General features: G+C 37.3%; 1 protein-coding gene across 6 annotated transcripts in view; it reads left to right on the plus strand.

Annotated features, from left to right (window-relative positions):
• The window catches only part of ADGRG6 (adhesion G protein-coupled receptor G6), a 186,971-nt gene that overhangs the window by 89,543 nt on the left and 79,129 nt on the right, over positions 1 to 18,299 (plus strand). The window lies entirely within an intron of this gene.

An 18,299-nucleotide genomic window follows, 5' to 3' on the forward strand; every position in this document is an offset into this window, starting at 1 on the left:
TGATTAATGGTATTCTTCACATTTTTGCATTGTGTTTGCTTTTCAAGAATCCAGTCCCTCTAGGCATAATATCTCCTGAGCACTCTTAGCATGGTAGACCACTCAAAAAGATAGACACAAGACATGGCCAGACAGAGACTCCCACCAAAATTAAAAATTTCCCATAGCTATAGGAACATGGCAACACTACAAATGCCTCCCGAGTAGCTGGAGATCTGAAGACAGTAAAACCTGGCATGACACACACTGAAATTAGGAGTTTGCTTGGCAAATTTCCAAGCATCCTTCAATCAGTCTTGACCTCGGAGCTTTCCAGAAATAAAAATACCCCCTCTCCTTCCCACTGCCAAGGGTAAGAGCTGATATGAATATAGCCATTTCTTGCTCTCCGTCACTCTGTGTCCACAACCAGATTTCCCCCTTTGGATTGTTGCTATTAATTGATGTTATTAATCATGAGTCTTTTGTGGTAGCAAGGACTAGACACACGCAGCACTCTTATAATCGGCAGTGATAAGCAGGTCTTTCTAGATTATCCATATTTTAGAACGTTTTCATTTCAAGGATTATTCCATATTCTGAAGAAAATATACAATGATACGGACTGTATTAACTGTCCATTGCAGCTTTCTACATTTAATACCAGGTGGTTGTGTCTAGACTGCATTACATCATGGAAACTTTGAAACTAGATGATTGTTTTGCTTCTACTCTAGTGTATTGCTTTTTAACACAGCAGGCTGAGTGCTCCCTCCTGAATTTTCTTGTTGCACATGTGTATTGCAGGTGTGGCTGGCTTTGGGAATTCAAGTTTCTGCTTTAGAGATACAAATGTCTTCAAATATTAGACGTAGATAGGTGGTGCATAACAAATTTCTTATTTTACCTTTTAATAGAAAATACTGAATATTAAACAGGGCAATTGCACACAATTGGACCAAGCTGTCTCCCTGTAAGTCACTCCACATCTGTGAAATGAAGAACATTAGAAGTGGGAGTGAGGTTAACAAGGGGTGTTGTGCTGACGCACCAACAACGGTAAAATGTTTTGCAGAGAAAACAACATGAAATACAGATGTATTCATAGGAAGAAGTCCATTCACAGTAATTTATATGTTGACAAGTATTTATTAAATATTAAGTCAAGTCTTCTGGGTCATTATTAGTTTGTATTTATTCAAATGCCAATATTTGCATTTAATTTACATAGAGTTGTTATAGTAATAAAGCAATAAAGAATTCATATAGATATTGATATATACAATTTCAGAATATATAACTGTATATGTACATGTATATATTGTATAAATTCTTCTCAAGTGTCCTTATTTCATAATTAAGAAGGAAATGAAAAAAAAAGAGGTTTTCATTGTGCTTATCCTGAAGTCCTTTCAGTGGTATACTTTTTGGTTTTGTTTTTATTTACCATTTCTTTTATTTTTAAGATTATAAGATAACTACTCACTTTGCTCTTTCCTTCTCTCCTTGCAAATGCTCACTTATACTCCTCATTGCTGTCTTTCAAATTCATAGCCTCTTTTTCATCAATTACTACATGGATATGTGTATGTATGTACATACACATGTGTGTATAGTATTTCTAAATATAGCATGCTCAATCTGTATAATGCATCTCATATTCGATACTGATTTCCAGAGAGGAAGAAGGAAACTTTGTCATTCTAACTTTATTCCGAGTATAATCAGAGAAATTTTAAACTCTTAATTAATGAAGCTAATTAATGGGTAGCTTTTGACATTTTAATATGTATGAGGAATGGCAAACTCAGTATATATATAGGATCTTTCCAGGAAGCCATATCTTTAAAACAATAAAAAGAAGCTGCCTGTAATAATATATACCTTTAATTCCAGTATGCAGAAGCAGGTGGACTTCTGTGAGTTTGACGTCAGCCTAGTCTATGCAATGAGTTCTATAACATCCAGAACTGCATAATAGAGAGACCCTGTCTCAAAAAATAAAATTAGAAAGAGGACTGATGTAAAGTAAGGATGCTTGCCAACCAAACCTCAGGACAAAGAAGGAGGAGGAGGAGGGGGAAGATGAGGAGGAAGAGGAGAAGAAAACTGACTGCAAAATTGTTTTCTGCTTCCACATGGATGGTATGTGTATGCATGTGTGTGCATGAAAGTGTGCAAGCATGTGCACACATGTGCATAGACACTCTAAAATGAGCCTCAAAAATTAAAATTAAATATAATAAAAAATAGCCTTCTTGTTATAGGCCATTGAAGATAAAACAACTCTTTACAGATAGGTACTGATATAGCCCTGATTTCTTTCTTTCTTCTTTTCTTCCTTTTTTTCCTTTTTTTTTTCTTTTTAGTTTGTTCATTTCCATCCCAATTGTAGCCCCCCTCCCAGGTTGCCTCCTGGTCCCACCCTCCCTTCCTCATACCCCCTCACTCCTTCCCCTAGTCCTCAGAAAAGAGGAGCCCACCTCCCCTAACGTCTGACCTCAGCCTATCAACTCTCATCTGGACTTCCTGTACCCTCTTCCTCTGTGGCCAGACAAGGGCACCAGCCAAGGGGAAGTAATCAGTGTGTAGCGATCAGAGTCCATGTAAGAGGAGGTCCCTACTCCCCATATTATGGGAACCACAAGGAGACTGTGCTGCCTGTTTACTACATCTGAGCCTAGGGTCTAGGTCTTTACCATGCGAGGTCCTTGAATTCTACATCAGTTTCTATACTACCTGCCTCCACCCACCCCCAGTTTTGTTGGCTCCATTGGTCTCCTTGTGGAGCTCCTGACCCTTCCGCATCCTTCTATTCCCCAGCTTTTCCATAAGACTCCCCATGCTCCACCCTGGAGTTTGGCTGTGAGTCTCAGCATCTGCTTGGATCCCCTGGTGGTTGGAGTCTTTAAGAGGACCTCTATGGTAGGCTCCCTGCTCATTCTCTTCAACTCCTTCCAGTGTCTACTCTATTTGTCCCTCTGAATTAGAATTAAGCATTCTTTCTAGGGTCCTCCTTGGTATTTAGTTTCTTTAGGTCTGTGCATTGTAATGTGGTTATCCTGTATTATTTGGCTAATATCCATTTATAAGTGAGTATATATCATACATGTCTTTATGACCCTGGGTTACCTCATTCAGGATGATGATTTTCTAGTTCGATCCATTTGCTTGCAAATTTCAAGATGTCCTTGTTTTTCATAGCTGAGTAGTATTCCATCATGCAAATGCCCTACAGTTTTGTATGCATTGCTTGGTTGAGGGACATCTAGGTTGTTTCCAGATTCTGGCTATTATGACTAAAGCTGCTATGAACATAGTTGAGCAACTATCCTTGTTGTATGGTGGAGAATCTTTCGAGTATATGCCTAGGAGTGGTACAGCTGAAATGATTACATTTTGTTTTCTTTTCTTTTGTTTTTGAGACAGGGTTTCTCTGTATAACCTTGGCTGTCCTGGACTCACTTTGTAGACCAGGCTGTCCTCAAACTCACATCAATCCACCTGCCTGTGCCTCCCAAGTGCTGGAATTAAGGTGTACCACCACACCAGCTAAATCTTGTTTCTTTTTAAAAAATATTTTTTTTACATATACATTTATATTATTACACATATATAAAGTGGGTTGAAGACCAGATAGTTTAGTTTTACAATTAAACTTAGTTGTTTAGGGGTTAAGATGTTTTTAGGTCTAGATAAATGTTTTTGGTTGATAATGACGAGATGTGATAGGCATTGATTACATTCAGAATTTTAGACCCAACAAGATAGGAAAAATTTTTCTTCAAGGCTGCCAAATACAAATAACCAAAACACTAAGAATATATAATTTTTTATTGTTTTGTAGTTCTTGTTGCTATAAGTAGTTTATTGTATATAGGTATAATAATATAAATATATATGTAAAATTTTAATAAAAATGAAAAAATAGAAAAAATCAAATAAACTACATGCAGTAAGAAGAACCACTAAACAATCAGGAATTATATTAATGTTACATCCATAGTGTTTTGGCTATTTGTATTTGGCAACCTTGAAGAAAACATCTCTCCTATCTTGGTAAATCTAAAATTCTGAATGTAAATCAATATCTGTCATATCTCAGCTCTAGCAACTTAAAACATCTATCTAGACCTAAAAACATCTTAACCCCTAGACAACTAAGCTTAATTGTAAAACTACACTATTTGGTCTTCAACCTCATCAGAGATTTGGAAAGAAGTAAAATTAATTACCTGAGTAAACAAGAAGTGCACGTTAGCCATTTTCAAGGTGAAAAAAATGACAGTTTGCTGCCTGAAAAATCACCCAAAACTCTCTATAACACTGGAGCATCTTCTTCAGCTTTTTGGCTTAGTATATTTGACAGATATATTTGCGAGGCAGGAAGTATTGAGGGCTTGCTTACTCTGTCTTGGCAGAGTTTGGACGTTGACTCTGCCTGCATCCAAGCTTGCCTATTTTCAGGTGGAATTCCATCTGTAGCCAAAACAAGGACATTTTCCCAGTGGCTGATTTCCCACATTTGAAGATATCCCCATAAGGAGGTCTTTGATGTTCATCCTCTTTGAGGTAGGCTGGGTGTTGCCAGGAGTTACCCTGTCTTCTTGTCACAGAATCTTTAAAACAATAAAAACATCTTTAAATGCCACATTCTGTAGGACTCAGAGGTTTTTGAAGACCTTATCTATTTTACCTTACTTATCTCTAGAATCATATCTATCTGTTTCACCTAGGATATATATTCTTGTGATAAAAATAGACTAGTAATTGACATGACCATGATTTGATCAACTAACAATTAACTTGTATAATTTACTATCCTAAACAGCCTGCAATAGCACTTTCAAAGTATTGGAGGTAAGCCTTGTATTCTACTTGAGTTGTATGGGTACAATTATGCATATTATAGTATAAATTTATATAACCCCTATTTCTTAAGTATGTGGGGAAGCGACAATGTGTCAGAAAAAGTTTTGAGAGCTGGACTCATTGAATCTGAACCCTTGTACCACATCTCCTAAATTGTGACTTGGTAATTCCTTAATTCTTCCATGCTTTGGAGTTATCACTTCTAATAGGTCTGTGTGGTAGGGCTGTTGTATACTTTCACCAAAAATCACAATTTAGGCTTGTGGCTTATTTAGAAATATTTTCCTGAATATTTCTGATGTGAACAGGATCCTCACTGTAGTTAAGCTACAAAGTCATCAAGTGATCTTGGACAGGTTACACTTCCCTCTCCACTTCCTGCTAAATTATACATGAAGATGGCAAGCTATGTGCTTTCTAATTCTATTATCTTAATGATAATTATAGAAACCAAGCAATTGAAAAACTTGACATGTTGAAATTGCCACCCAGTAAGACACTTTGTTTTGTAAATGAACAAAGTAGAACCTGGAATCCTTTTGCCATGTCCCAAAGGCTCACTATGTAAAGTTCATCTCAGAGATGTGTCCCAAGGAGGTACGTTTCCAGGATGCTGTTCTCGTCAATCCCTACTCTAAGGCTCAGCTATGATTATTTCTCAAGATGGGGAGTTTTTATAACAAGTAAATGCTGGTTACTTTTACTGTTCCTTAGAACACAGTATGTATATGTAATATATATATATGTGTGTGTTTAAAATATATAAATATACTTATATTCCTTTGAATGTAATTAGGTCTCTACCATTAGCTTAAACATTTAGTATTGAGGACTCGAATTTGCTCAGCATTACTCATATGTTGCTACCTAATAAAATCACAATTGGCAACTATGATGTTGCTTTATTCAAACCAACATTCATAAGACCTAAGGCTGATGCTTCTATTCTTTCAATTATCTCTTGCAATAGTCTCTTTATATCTTTGCAAATCTTATTTAAAAAGTTTGAAATTATCCAAACTCCATGAGAAAGTCAACCACATAATTGAAAAGTAAACAAAAATATACACATCTGGCATAAATTATTGTGTCCCAACATTTTTATAAGAATAATATGTAATGGATAAAGTTTCTGCTGATAATACAGCTGAAATTTCCCACATTGCAATACTATTATAGATATTGTAACATGTGTTTAGTTACATATACTGAATTATTTGTACTAAACTGTGTAAAATATCAGTTTAAGTATATGGAAAATACATTTATAGTCTCTGTGAGTTGAGATGCCTCTTTCTGACAAATATATCATATCCATTTTCACCTATTCTATTTTTTAACTCAACAATCTTCTGTCATCTCAATAAATGCCTTTGAATTATTCATTGTCATCAAGAATTTAAGCAACACTAACTTGGTTACATCAGCACATGGAAGGAATAAATTAGCATATAGTTAAGAACTGTAAATAGAGACTGAGTCAGCTAGAAGCTGATGAATAACAAATAATAATAATAAATTTTAACTCCTTAACACAACATTCAGAAAGACAATTTATAGGAATTTGTCTTAATAAAAATGAGATGTGGTATCAATATTTCTGAATAAACATTTCTTTTTTTAAGTTATGTTGTTTTCCCCATGAAAGATGGAAAGATACATGGTATTTGGAGATGTCTATTTTGCTATACATAAATTCAGTTTCTTGAGATTATGAAATGACAGTTTTAAAATTATGAATTTTAAAATTACAACAGTAGAAGAATACTATTAGTATTATAGCTAGCATTGGAAAAGAGAGAAATAATCAAGTAATTCTAAAGTACATTTAGTTTTTAAACATTATAACATTAGACCTCCTACAACTTTTTTCATAGACAAATCTAAAGCCGTGGGAATGTGTAGTTCACTTGTATTAGTAAAATACTGAAAGTCAAGCTTTATAAAAATGCTCTATTGAAAGGGAAGGAAATTGGAAAGAGGAACATTCTCAATATATTTGCCCCTGAACTGAAAGACAAAGATCCATGGTATCCTGCAGTGTTTAACTTGGGGCAGTTCATCACTCCTGACACCCACACCATGCAATTTCAGTTTCTAGAGCTTGTCCAAATGCCTCACGATATATGAAAGAGAAAACTCCTGAACTATAGTTAGAGTTCCCACTGGATTTTTTTTGGGGGGTGGGGGTGGGGTAGGGCTGGAAGACTGTACCAGTGTTCTGAGAGACTTCAGAGAGATTCCTCTCACATGCTTTATATGATTTATTATTCTAGATTTATTGCTTTGTGAAATGTGCAAAAAATTACCCAGTAGGTGGTGTCAAAAGTTGTTTCCAAAATATTAGCGATAAGAAGTATTATGTGAACCCAAAATGGTAAAAAGGAACAGATTCTTGGGAAAACCCTGTTTCATGGTATAAGGATGCATGTGTGGTTTTCTTCTCAGTATAATTTTGTAGTCACAGGAAATTTTTGGTGTCAGAAGGAAAGCTTCATTTATTTAGTCTGCACATGTTTCTGTTTCATCACATCCTACCATGCTACTCTGAGTTACGTCGACTGTGTTTTCAGTGTGTCCAGGCAAAAATCACCTTAAATAACTTTGATGTGACTAGTCCTTTGAGTTCATTCAAATTTATCAATGAATGATTATTTCTTAAAACATGTTTTAAATAAAACACTGCAGAAGAACACACGCTGAATGGAAATGGAGAGATCGCTTAGCAGCTAAGGGCACTTGTAGAGGACCAAGGTTTGGTTCCCAGCAGCCTCAAACCACTGAAACTCCAGTTATGGAGGACCTGATACCATTTCCTGGGCTCAGCCGGCACCAAGCATGCACATGGTGCCCATGCTTACAGGCAAAACACTCAGACATATAAAATAAATACCTTTTAAATTAGAAAAATAAATGCTTTAGTTGCTAGGACTGAGAAAGGACATTTTCTGAGGCTGGGGAATTATAAACAACTTACTTCGTGAAATTTGTAATTGATGGTTTTTAGACATTTGATTCTGCGTGAAATAGTAGTATGTACATCATCAGCCTTCAACTCATCTGTTGAATTGACTTGATACCTTAAACAGTAAAGAATAATTCCTGCTTTTATTCTGTTTGAAGAAATGATTGATAGGCAAGAGTTTATAGGAAGGAGTCTTTCACTACTCACCCATGCATGTGCCATTTCCCCAGCAATAATGTTTTAAACAGTGATGGTCAAGGTCAATCTGAAATTGTAGTTACAAGGTGACTTTACAATAAACAAAGCAATGCCTATGAGGATATTTCAAAGTCACTTCATCTGTTGTGATGTCAGGAAACAAGCTGATTCTACCATTTTCCAATTACTTCTGGAAACTGAAAGCTGGAACATAGGAGGAACAGGGCATGGAGTATAAAGAACAGAGGTCCAGTCTGTCCAAAAAAGGTCCGAATTATGGGTCCTTCAATAGTAGGGTTTTAAAATATCATTGATTATTAATGTCACAAAATATGAGGAATACTTAATATGTATTTTTAAAATTTCACACCACAAAGGTGTTCAACACAGTAGCAAAGGGGTAAGATATATTCCAAAGACTCACTGAGAAATTAGTATTCTTAATATAAAAATGTAATTTCCTGGTCTGGCCAGATAGCTAAGCCAGTAAAATGAGAGGACTGACTCTTGCAAGTCAGTCTAACCTCTAACTTCCTCATGTGCAATATGCCATGTAGGGTCGCATTGATTCATAGTCTCTCTCTCTCTCTCTCTCTCTCTCTCTCTCTCTCTCTCTCTCTCTCTCTCTCTCTCTCACCCCCTAACTCACTCACAAAAAATAAATAAAATAACAATGTCTTCTACTTTGAATTATCTTAATTTTCAGTTAGGAAGTTGCTTAAGGGAAAGTATGAGCAAGTTGAAAATGGCATCTTGATAGCTTTGGCAGGCAACGTAAAGGCTGTTCTGTCCACACTTACTGGCTGATAACTATAAACATTGTATACATAATGGAAACACTGGAATAAAGTCTGGTTTGTAAATACAAAATTAAACACTATATTAAGCAACTAGTCTTTGGTTTAGAAATGTTATTCACAGCGTGATTAACTATGAGTTCAAAAATAGGCTTTTTGGTTTACATGTCAGCTAAATGCACCATTTTTTAGTGGGTGTTTCTGACATGCACAAGGGAAGGAAACAGAATATCATAAACATTAGGTCTCCATCTTCCAACAGTGTGTTCTGGACTGCTCTCTAACATAGTGTAATGTAAATTTATGATAAAATCTTTTCATCAACTAAAAATATATTTCCCAATTGCATCAAGGGTGAAGCTAAAGCACAACAAATTAAAAAGAAAAAAGTTTCCCCACTATATAGGTGATGTTGACTGTTTCAACAATCAAAATTGTTACTGTAGCCAGACTTTAATTGACAGCAAAATTGGCCTATTACATTAATTTATTAAATTAGTTAGGTGCTGTGGTTGGTTTAGTCTTAGGTTAGCAACATACAATAAGTTGTTTTTAGGAAAAGACATCAATCAAAGCCTTTGACGGAGGGCTTTGAATCTATTTTATTTTTGGTCATTTATAGTCCAGTGGAAGGCCCTGTATGATCTAGAGAAAATTGTTCATGTCTAGGTTGGAGCAGCATAGCAGCGTAGGCTGATTAAATTCTTCCAGGTGACCTTATTGTAGACTAGTCTCCATTTGTTAAATTGCAAGATAGTTAAAGTGATGTCATTCAATAAAGGTAGATTCAGCTAAACTAAACTATGTGCATGGCATTATGTATGTATTTCTTTATGAATTCTTTGAGTGAAGCCTTTTTCCAGTTATCTTCTTTGAAGCCACAGTAATAAATAAAGCATAACCCCTGTGCACAGAAACTCAACATTTGAGAAAGTGATGGTGAACAAGTAAATGTTTAGTTACAAGTTAAGGAAAAATCTTGTAGGCAGAGCTCACACTCAGCCCTTTTTTAGCAGTTTTGCCTCAGGGTCAATATCTACTCTGATCAATCTAGACCCTAGTCTACACTCTTACAGGTTGCTACTTATGTTTTCTGTAAACTGTGTTTATATCACTGTAGTGAGGCTTCTCTCTCCACTTGGGAAACCAAGTTTTAATGAGCCAGTTGGTACTAAATAATGACTAACATTGTAGAGAAGCCAGAAGGGTAATAGATAGTCCCATCTGTATAGGAAACTGAATGACAGTCTAAGTGAGCCAATCTTCAATACTACAAACCAAGTGAGCTTTCTGAATTGATCTGATGAAAGACTTGATCTTATCAGTTCTACATGGACTTTGGACCGTTGCTTGCTGATGCATTACCACACTTGGATGCAAATGACTACTGGGCTCTTTGAAACTCAACCTTTACTGTGCACAATGTGCTTTTCTTCATTCCGTCTGGTAACAGCAAAGTCTTAATCTTCCAGGAAAGATTTACTTTCTAAAATAGCTGTTCAGTTGGTATCATAGCAGATTAGTTAACTTTTAATAATTAAAGTACAACCTGACCCCTACATTCCCAGGGCGCCCTCATCATAGCTCCCAAGTGCTGACAAATTTCTATTTGAATAAAGTAGCTAAATATTCTCCTGGATGCTAGGTTAGCTTTTCATACACTGGACCAAACTGCCATGTTTTTTCTGGCCAACAGATTCAAAATCTAAACATAAAGGTTTATTTTTCATAAATATATTTTGAGTTTGACCTTCACAAGGAACATTTTAAGTGTTGTAATCAATGAGGATTCAGGTACCTCCTTACAGAGAGCTACTGTGATTATGTTTTTCGTGGTTGGATTTTTCTGAAACCATTAGCTACATGGTAATGGAGTGGTGGAATTAAGGTTTTGAGAATCATCACAGTACCCGCTTACCAGAAATTCAATAAAAAACAAACATGAGTGATAGATTAATGCTCTAGGCATGGTATATTTTTAAAATGAGGTTTGGTAAGCCCTTCAGAGGCTACATCAAAAGGACATGAAACTCCAACTTTGATCAATTGAGCCTTCTTATGATTGAACTGGACATCACATGTTAGAAGACCAGATGGTATGAGCCAACATTTAGGCACAGGCACGATGTAGGTTACTCCAGGGGTGGAGATTAGATGCTGTTTATTATATTTAGATTAGTTTAAATAGGAGGCCAGACAGACACCATTTTCTAGTGCCCATACATTGGTAGGCCAGAACCATCCTCACTCGTTACAGCATCACTGCAAAGTATTGGCATCCTCATTATGAATACAAAACAAACATCAGTCACCAATTTCCTATATATGTTTTGAAAATATGTATTCATGGACCATGACAAAAAAACATTTGATTATGCAGTATTCTATTGATTTAGAGTTTGTAGGAAAAAAAATGGTATCCTAAAATGCGGTCTCGATAGAAACATAGAAAATTCTATTTCTGCATAAGTAGTATTTATATTGCTTCTTTATTCAACCAGATACGTGCATGAAGTAACTTAAGAAAGGGCTTATTTTGGCACACAGTCCCAGGATATCATCCATCAAAGTGGGAAAGTCATGAAGGCAGGAACTCCAGAAAACTGGCCATATCATGGATTCAGCCAGGAAGCAGAGGGAAATGAATGTGTATATTCAGCTCTCTTTCTCCTTTTTCCTCACTCATTCACCCTGGAACCATAGCCTATGGAAAGGTGCCACACTTCAGTTAACTGAATCTAGATAATCCTTCCCAGGAATGCTCAGAGGCTTGTCTCCTTCTTGGATTCTAAGTCCTATAAAGTTGACATCGTCATCACCACTCCTGTGGTTTGAGCCGAGTTCTTTCTTAAGCGTCCCTGGTGCCTTTTGGTTCAGGCAAGCATAAGCGGTAAATAACCAGAGATTGCACGTTACATTCTAGAATGCCAGATTCCAAGATGAGGGTTTGTTAGCCAGGGACTTTGAACCAACACCTTAGACCATTGAGTTGGGCCTTGTACCCTCAACTTTACTCAGTCACTGGGTGGGATTTGCTCCAGGCAGGAAGCATGCCTTTGAGTATGGTGCCTCTGTTTTTATTGGCCATCTTCCAAGGGATATCCAATAGTGAGATGCCAGTATCAGGAAATCTGGAAGTGTGATCTGGACTATGCTCCAGTGTGTCCTCCTTAATGGAACGGGTGTTCTGTGCCCATGGCTAACTAATTCACTCTGTGCAGGACACTACTAGCTCACACAGTGACTACAGCAAAATCTATGATGTTTCCCCTGCTCTAAAAAGAGACAGATTTAGACTTGTATAAGATCATATTGAACGCCCAAAGCATATGATCTTCTTCCTAGGAGCTGTGTTTTAGAATAAGAGATGAGGCAAAGAACCAACTCAACGTTATGTTTTTTTTTAAAACATTTGATTCTGGAGAAAACATGAATTGTTGTCCTGGTTAATACAGTGATCATCAGCACTACCAACACCAGAGATAGACTTAGGGCTTAATGCCGATTAAGCCACATTAGATGCCGTCCCTAGCTTTTAGGGCATAGACTGGACATGGAAGCAAAGTAATTCATTACCAAGAAATGCAAAAACTGATTTTCTTATTAAGACCTCCACGTATGTTTGGAAGTTATAATAATTTAATTTACTCTACTAAGATTACTTATTAAAAACTCTAGAGTTTATTTTCTCTATTTTAATTCAGTACAGACAGGAATATTAGAAACTACTTATTTCATTACTGTTGACCTTCCTCAGAAGTGAGTATTTTCTTTTTTAAATTTAAATGATTTATTCTATTTTATGTACATTTGTGTTTTGCTTGAGTGTATATCTGTGTGAGGGTGTTAGATTCCCTGAGACTGGTGTTACAGACAGTTGTGATCTGCCATGTGGGTATTAGGAATTGAACCCAGGTCCTCTGGAAGAGTACCCACTGAGCCGTCTTTCCAGCTCCTCTTATGTTTATTTTCATTAGCTCTTTCTCATTAGGCAAGCCAGTAGATTATATCTCAGCTTTACCTTTCTCATCTGTAAAGTTGGGATGATAGGCTGGGGGAAACAGGTTCATACCACAATAATAACAGACTAAATATTACATAATATATGGTTCCCAAGGAATCATTAGCAACCCAAATGACATAACTTTATTTTAACCATACATATCTATGTATATACTTATTTGTATTATGTGTAATTTTAGGTAAATATAAGATAGTATGATTTTCTATACCTTTTTCAAACATGCTTTTTACTATTAATAGCCTCTCTTTCTCTCTCTCTCTTTCTCTCTCTCTCTCTCTCTCTCTCTCTCTCTCTCTCTCTCTCCTCTCTCCCCTCCCTCCTTCTGTATTGTCCTCATCCCCTGCACAGTTAAAATCCTCCTTTTTTTTAATATCTCCTCCTTCATATCACTGCTATTCATCTCTTTGTACAAAACATGAGAAACTTTCTTTCTTGTGGTTGGTCAGGGCAATCCAAGAGACTTTCAAAACAATATAGATTATTTTTACTGCACTTGGTTGCCTCCCAGAAATTAAAGGTAAGTCCCTTTTGCTGAAGATGCCAAATACTTTGAACATAGGATTCAGAGGGATTGAGCTGGATCTGACATGAAAGCTTCCTCCCTAAAATATAGCTTTCAGAGTACCAGAAAGTGCTCTTCAGGATTCCAAAGGATAAAGGCAATCAGTAGTCCTACCCAGCTATGACCCAGCTATGTGTGCTTGTGGACCACAGGGATGACTAGCATGGCAAAATATTGAAAAGATGCAATAGTGGCACCCATATCTTGGAGGTAACCAATGACTGTTTAATTGGATTTAAGGCCCACTCAATAAAAAGGAATTCACATCCTGATACTGTAAAATTTTCAGAATAAGACTAGCCAACAATCTGTGGCTAGTGAGGCCATGAATCCTAAAACAACCTACTACCTTCTTAAGATGATATAATTCCTAATCGACTTATAAATATTTACCTCAATACCCATGGAGAAGAGTATCTCTCACCCCTCATCCAAGATTTTAAGAGCCAGAGGAAGAGGAAATCTGCTGCAAAATTGTTTGTTCTAGATTTGACAAGGAAGTTACACCCATGAAATCTCAATAATTTGGCTATCTAAATAAAACCTAAACAATGACAATACCGTTTGTCACGCTAATGTGGGTAATGAAATCTCAGAGCCTCCACCTGTAGATGAAGAGGTACAGTCAAAGAGGGAAAACTAGCCTTCTCAGAAATGAGCACCATCGTTGGTTATCCTATACCAAGGTGTCATCTCTGAAAATGTATACACATAAGCAATATTAAACGGACTCAGTGGGTTGTATATGTAAAAATAATAAGTCAAATAAAAAAGAAGCTATAAACTTCAGAATGAGTGGCAAGGTGTATGGAAGAGGTTAAAAGGATGAGAGGGAAAGGGGGAAATGATGAAGTATCATATTTAAACCAAAGTAGCTATTGCTGATGGTAGAATTTTTGGTGGTTCAAGATAAAGCAAAGTTAGAAGCCAGCCTTACGTTGGAGGCCATTCCATGCTGGGGAGGGTCACAGCATTGCACCAGGCTTCCTGTCTTTCTCACAGGAAATTCATCTCCTCTTTGATATTTGTAGTGTGAGCCTTATACATAATAAGTTCTGAGAATGTGTAAGTCACTCTAATGAGGACAGCGCACATTATACAAAAGCAAATGTAGTGTTTACCAGGGACGGAATTGAATTTAAGTAGTATGAACAGCAGAAGGAGAATGTAATCAACTCAATCATTTCTTCTACCAAGTCAAAAATCCGGACTTATTTCAAAAAAGTCATCCAATAGATACTTATCAACGGTAGATACATGTGGATAAAATGCATATTTTGATCATTTTGCTCAATTTCTACACATTTGAGTGGCAGGTAGCATGCTAAACACTGGAGGGTTAAAAATCAACCAAGTGTTGATGGCACTTGGGTACACCCAGAAGGCATACAAGGTACTTGTGTGGTTTTGAATGCTCTTTTAAACCTGACATCTTTCTATGAGTCTGTGGTCTTCAATCAATTAAAAAAAAAAAAAAAACAGGGAAGAAAACAAGTGCGTAAAATTTGGTGAAACACACCAAGGAAAACTGTCTTAAATTTCAGAGAGAGTATTTCACCGTGTTCAGATAATCTCTCTTCTCCTTTTCCCTCCTTCCTCATGCCAAGAAGCCTCCAGGCTGTCCCAGTAAGATGAAGAAAGCCTTTAACTCCGTTCTGGCATCACCCAGTGTCACAGTGTGAACTCCTGATAGCACTACCGCTATCTCTTAGATAGCTACTTGCTGTTTATTCTTTCCCCTTCTCCTTCCATTTTTACTGGCTGGAATTCAAAGAACTAAGTCAAAAGGAAGTATATAGAACAGGGTTCCCAACTTAACTATGTCCAAGTTTTTTTTTTTTGAAAACTTCTATATACTTACTGTCAATGGCCAATGATCATGAGTAAAATGTGATAGTATAACCAACTGCAGTGCAAGTCTAAATACATATTTTAAAATCCACTTGTTTTAGGTGATTTAATAATGGTTTATGTTAAATATTCGTACTGAGTCAGGTTTTCAAGCTTTCTCCTAAAATTCTACATCAGATACACTGAGCCTTGTTATCAATTTTTTAATTTTTATTTTTAATATCTCTTTTTTGAACTCATATGTTATTATACTATAATAGCATATTATAATAGAAGTTATTGAGTGTACTACCTATTAGAGTAGGGTTTGTGTGCTTTTTCCATTAAGATATTATTAATATAAAAATTTGTCTTTATTAATAGTCTTGCTTTAAGAGAATAATCAGGTTTATGGTATTTTTTTCAAGCAAAGACTTAAAAAAAAAACAACAATAGTTTCTGAGAAGAGTGACCCACGGGAGAGCATGTGCACTTTTTACTTGTACAAAAATCCATGATTCGAATTGGAAGACAGTACCTAAAAAATGACATCACGGAGTGCATGGGTAAAGGGAGCTAGACATAGTACTTCCTTTGTCTCCGGCTCCAGCAGCCTGAGTCGACACGGTTGAATAATGTGCTTGGAGGACAGTGGTGTCTTTCACTGACACACTGAGCTGGAAGTTCCAGCCAGGCAGTGTGCGCTTTCCACTCCAGCAGCAGTTGCATTCCATGCTGAGAGCAGCTGTAGAGATGTCGGAGTTGGAGCAACACAGAAGTAGTTCAGAGAGAGGCTTTAGAGTGGTACACACGAACTACAGGTGTTGACTGCACAGCGTTCCTCTGAGCACATTCCTCTGAGTTCCGTTAAGTCTAGAGGATGGAAACGATGAGGTGAGCGGTCCCCTAAAGGTGTGCTCTTCACACAGTCTTCTATACAAAGGGATGGTTTGTGTACCTGAGGTGTGACTGATCAAATATGAGCTTCCCCTGTCCGTTACACAGTCCCTTGTGTAACACTCTCCTTTATGGCTTGAGATGAATTTTAAATTCAATGTGAAACATTTCATACTATATTTGTGGTAAGATAAATAGTGATCGAGATACTCCATCTTTCCTTGTTTGCTTTTGAGTCATGCTTAATGTTTTTTTTTATAGAAAAGGCATTTGTAAGACATAATATTTACAGAAAAAAAAACGATTGAAGTATTTTTGACAGTGGAAAAAAATATCTATTCCTTTGAAGCAAGGTCATGTACGTGTCAAGTAATTCTATACACTTACAAGCAAACGTTCTATTGGAACTTCAGTTCCCTTCGGTCTTGCTTGCTTTGTGCAACGAGGCTAGTAGTTCTTCCACGTAGAACTTGTGCCATAATCCGGATGATGCTTTAGAAAAACGTCTAGAGCCTAACCATGAGCACAATCATTTTGAAGCTAAACCTGGTGGTGCAGGTCTCTAATCTCAGCCACTCAGGAATCTGCAGCAAGAACATAGCAAATCCAATGCCTGCCTCAACTATATACAGAGTGGCTCCAAGGCACCCCGAGTGAGACCCAGCCTCAGAAGACAAAAGGCAAGTAAGAGGGAGCTACAAGTATAATTCAGTGATAGTCTACTGTCTTAGCTTCAGTCCCTAGAAATGCACACACACACACACACACACACACACACACACACACACACACACACACACACACGGTGGAGGGTAAGAAGGAGGTGGAAAGAAATGAGAAAGTCATGTTGATTTCCTTGAGTAGGGATTGAGCTTATTATTTTAGCCAATAACATTTGTTATCCACATACCTACTTGTTTTGATTCGTTAGTAAAAAAAATTTCTATGTCTTGGTTCCTTATCTTTTCTGGTGGGGACTTGAAGGCAGAGTATTCTCGCCATCCTAGGCACCATAAGTCCCCCTGCTAAGGAAACAATATACATGCCTCAGCTTTGTTATTATACGGGAAATCAAATTGCCTTTGCTTGAAAATTTCCTTTTACTTATACTAAAGACACAGCTCCCTATATTTTGATGGTCTGTAATTCCAGTAAACACTGGGGCTCATTCTCTTCATTAGTGTTATTGTCACAGGGAGAGGGGAGACCGAATTTACAGTTACAGGCTGTTACTGTATGACCCAGCGGTTCATACGACCCAGAGCCTACTTACTTGATGTTCCAAGGGGACCGTGAAAGGAATCTATTAATATTTTTCTTGCTGCAGACACCCCCACAAACCTAAATGGTAATCCAGAGCATAGAGGCGATTTGGCTGAAATTGTAAATTCACCTCCTCCAGGAGAAGGGAAACAGATGCCTGCCTCTGAGCCCGCCTACGCTCTGCTCCCAGCAACAGTGAGGTTTGCCACCACCCGGACTGCGCAGGCTCTAACGAGCTTCTGTTTTTAGGCCTGTGCCTCAATTGGAAACACACAGGGCTGTTTGCTCAGTGGACCACCCAGCCCACCCACTTTTCGTGGTTTGGCTTCTCTCTGGCTTGCTTGCAGGTGTGACCTCACTCACCTAGACCGAGTCTCGCTACCATTTTCCTGAAGTTTAAAAATACAACTGGCTTAAAAGAAGATAGTAAGCAAGAGAGTTTTAATGCTCTCCTGGAAACGTACAATTATAAACTTTCATGACCCCTGTGAACTTTTTAAAGGGTGTTGTTTGCTGCAGACCTGGGATTGATGTGGAGGTCCCCTGGGGCCCAGGAAAAGCTGTTGAATTGCAGGCAAATTTAGTGGGTTGCCTTCATGTCTATAACCTGCCAGGGGCTGTGTTAGCACCTCCATCACCTGGCCCCTAACCTGCAATTAGATAACCATTTCAGCAGTGGTGTGGCTAACCCAAGTCCAGCCCCTGCTTCTTAATAAGCATGTTAACTCCATGAAAGCAATAAACTATTTTCTTCGTGAAAGGAACTGGTTGGCATTTCACGCACACTAACTTAGCTATATTAAATAGAAAGGAGCTGATTTTTTTCCCGCATGGAGCCACACTTTAAATCTTCATGATCTGTCACAGCTTGTTCTATAATTCCAAGCCAGCAATATTCAAAATAGCACAATA

Source organism: Acomys minous (assembly GCF_964271855.1).
Source record: "Acomys minous genome assembly, chromosome: 3".
NCBI lineage: Eukaryota > Metazoa > Chordata > Mammalia > Rodentia > Muridae > Acomys > Acomys minous.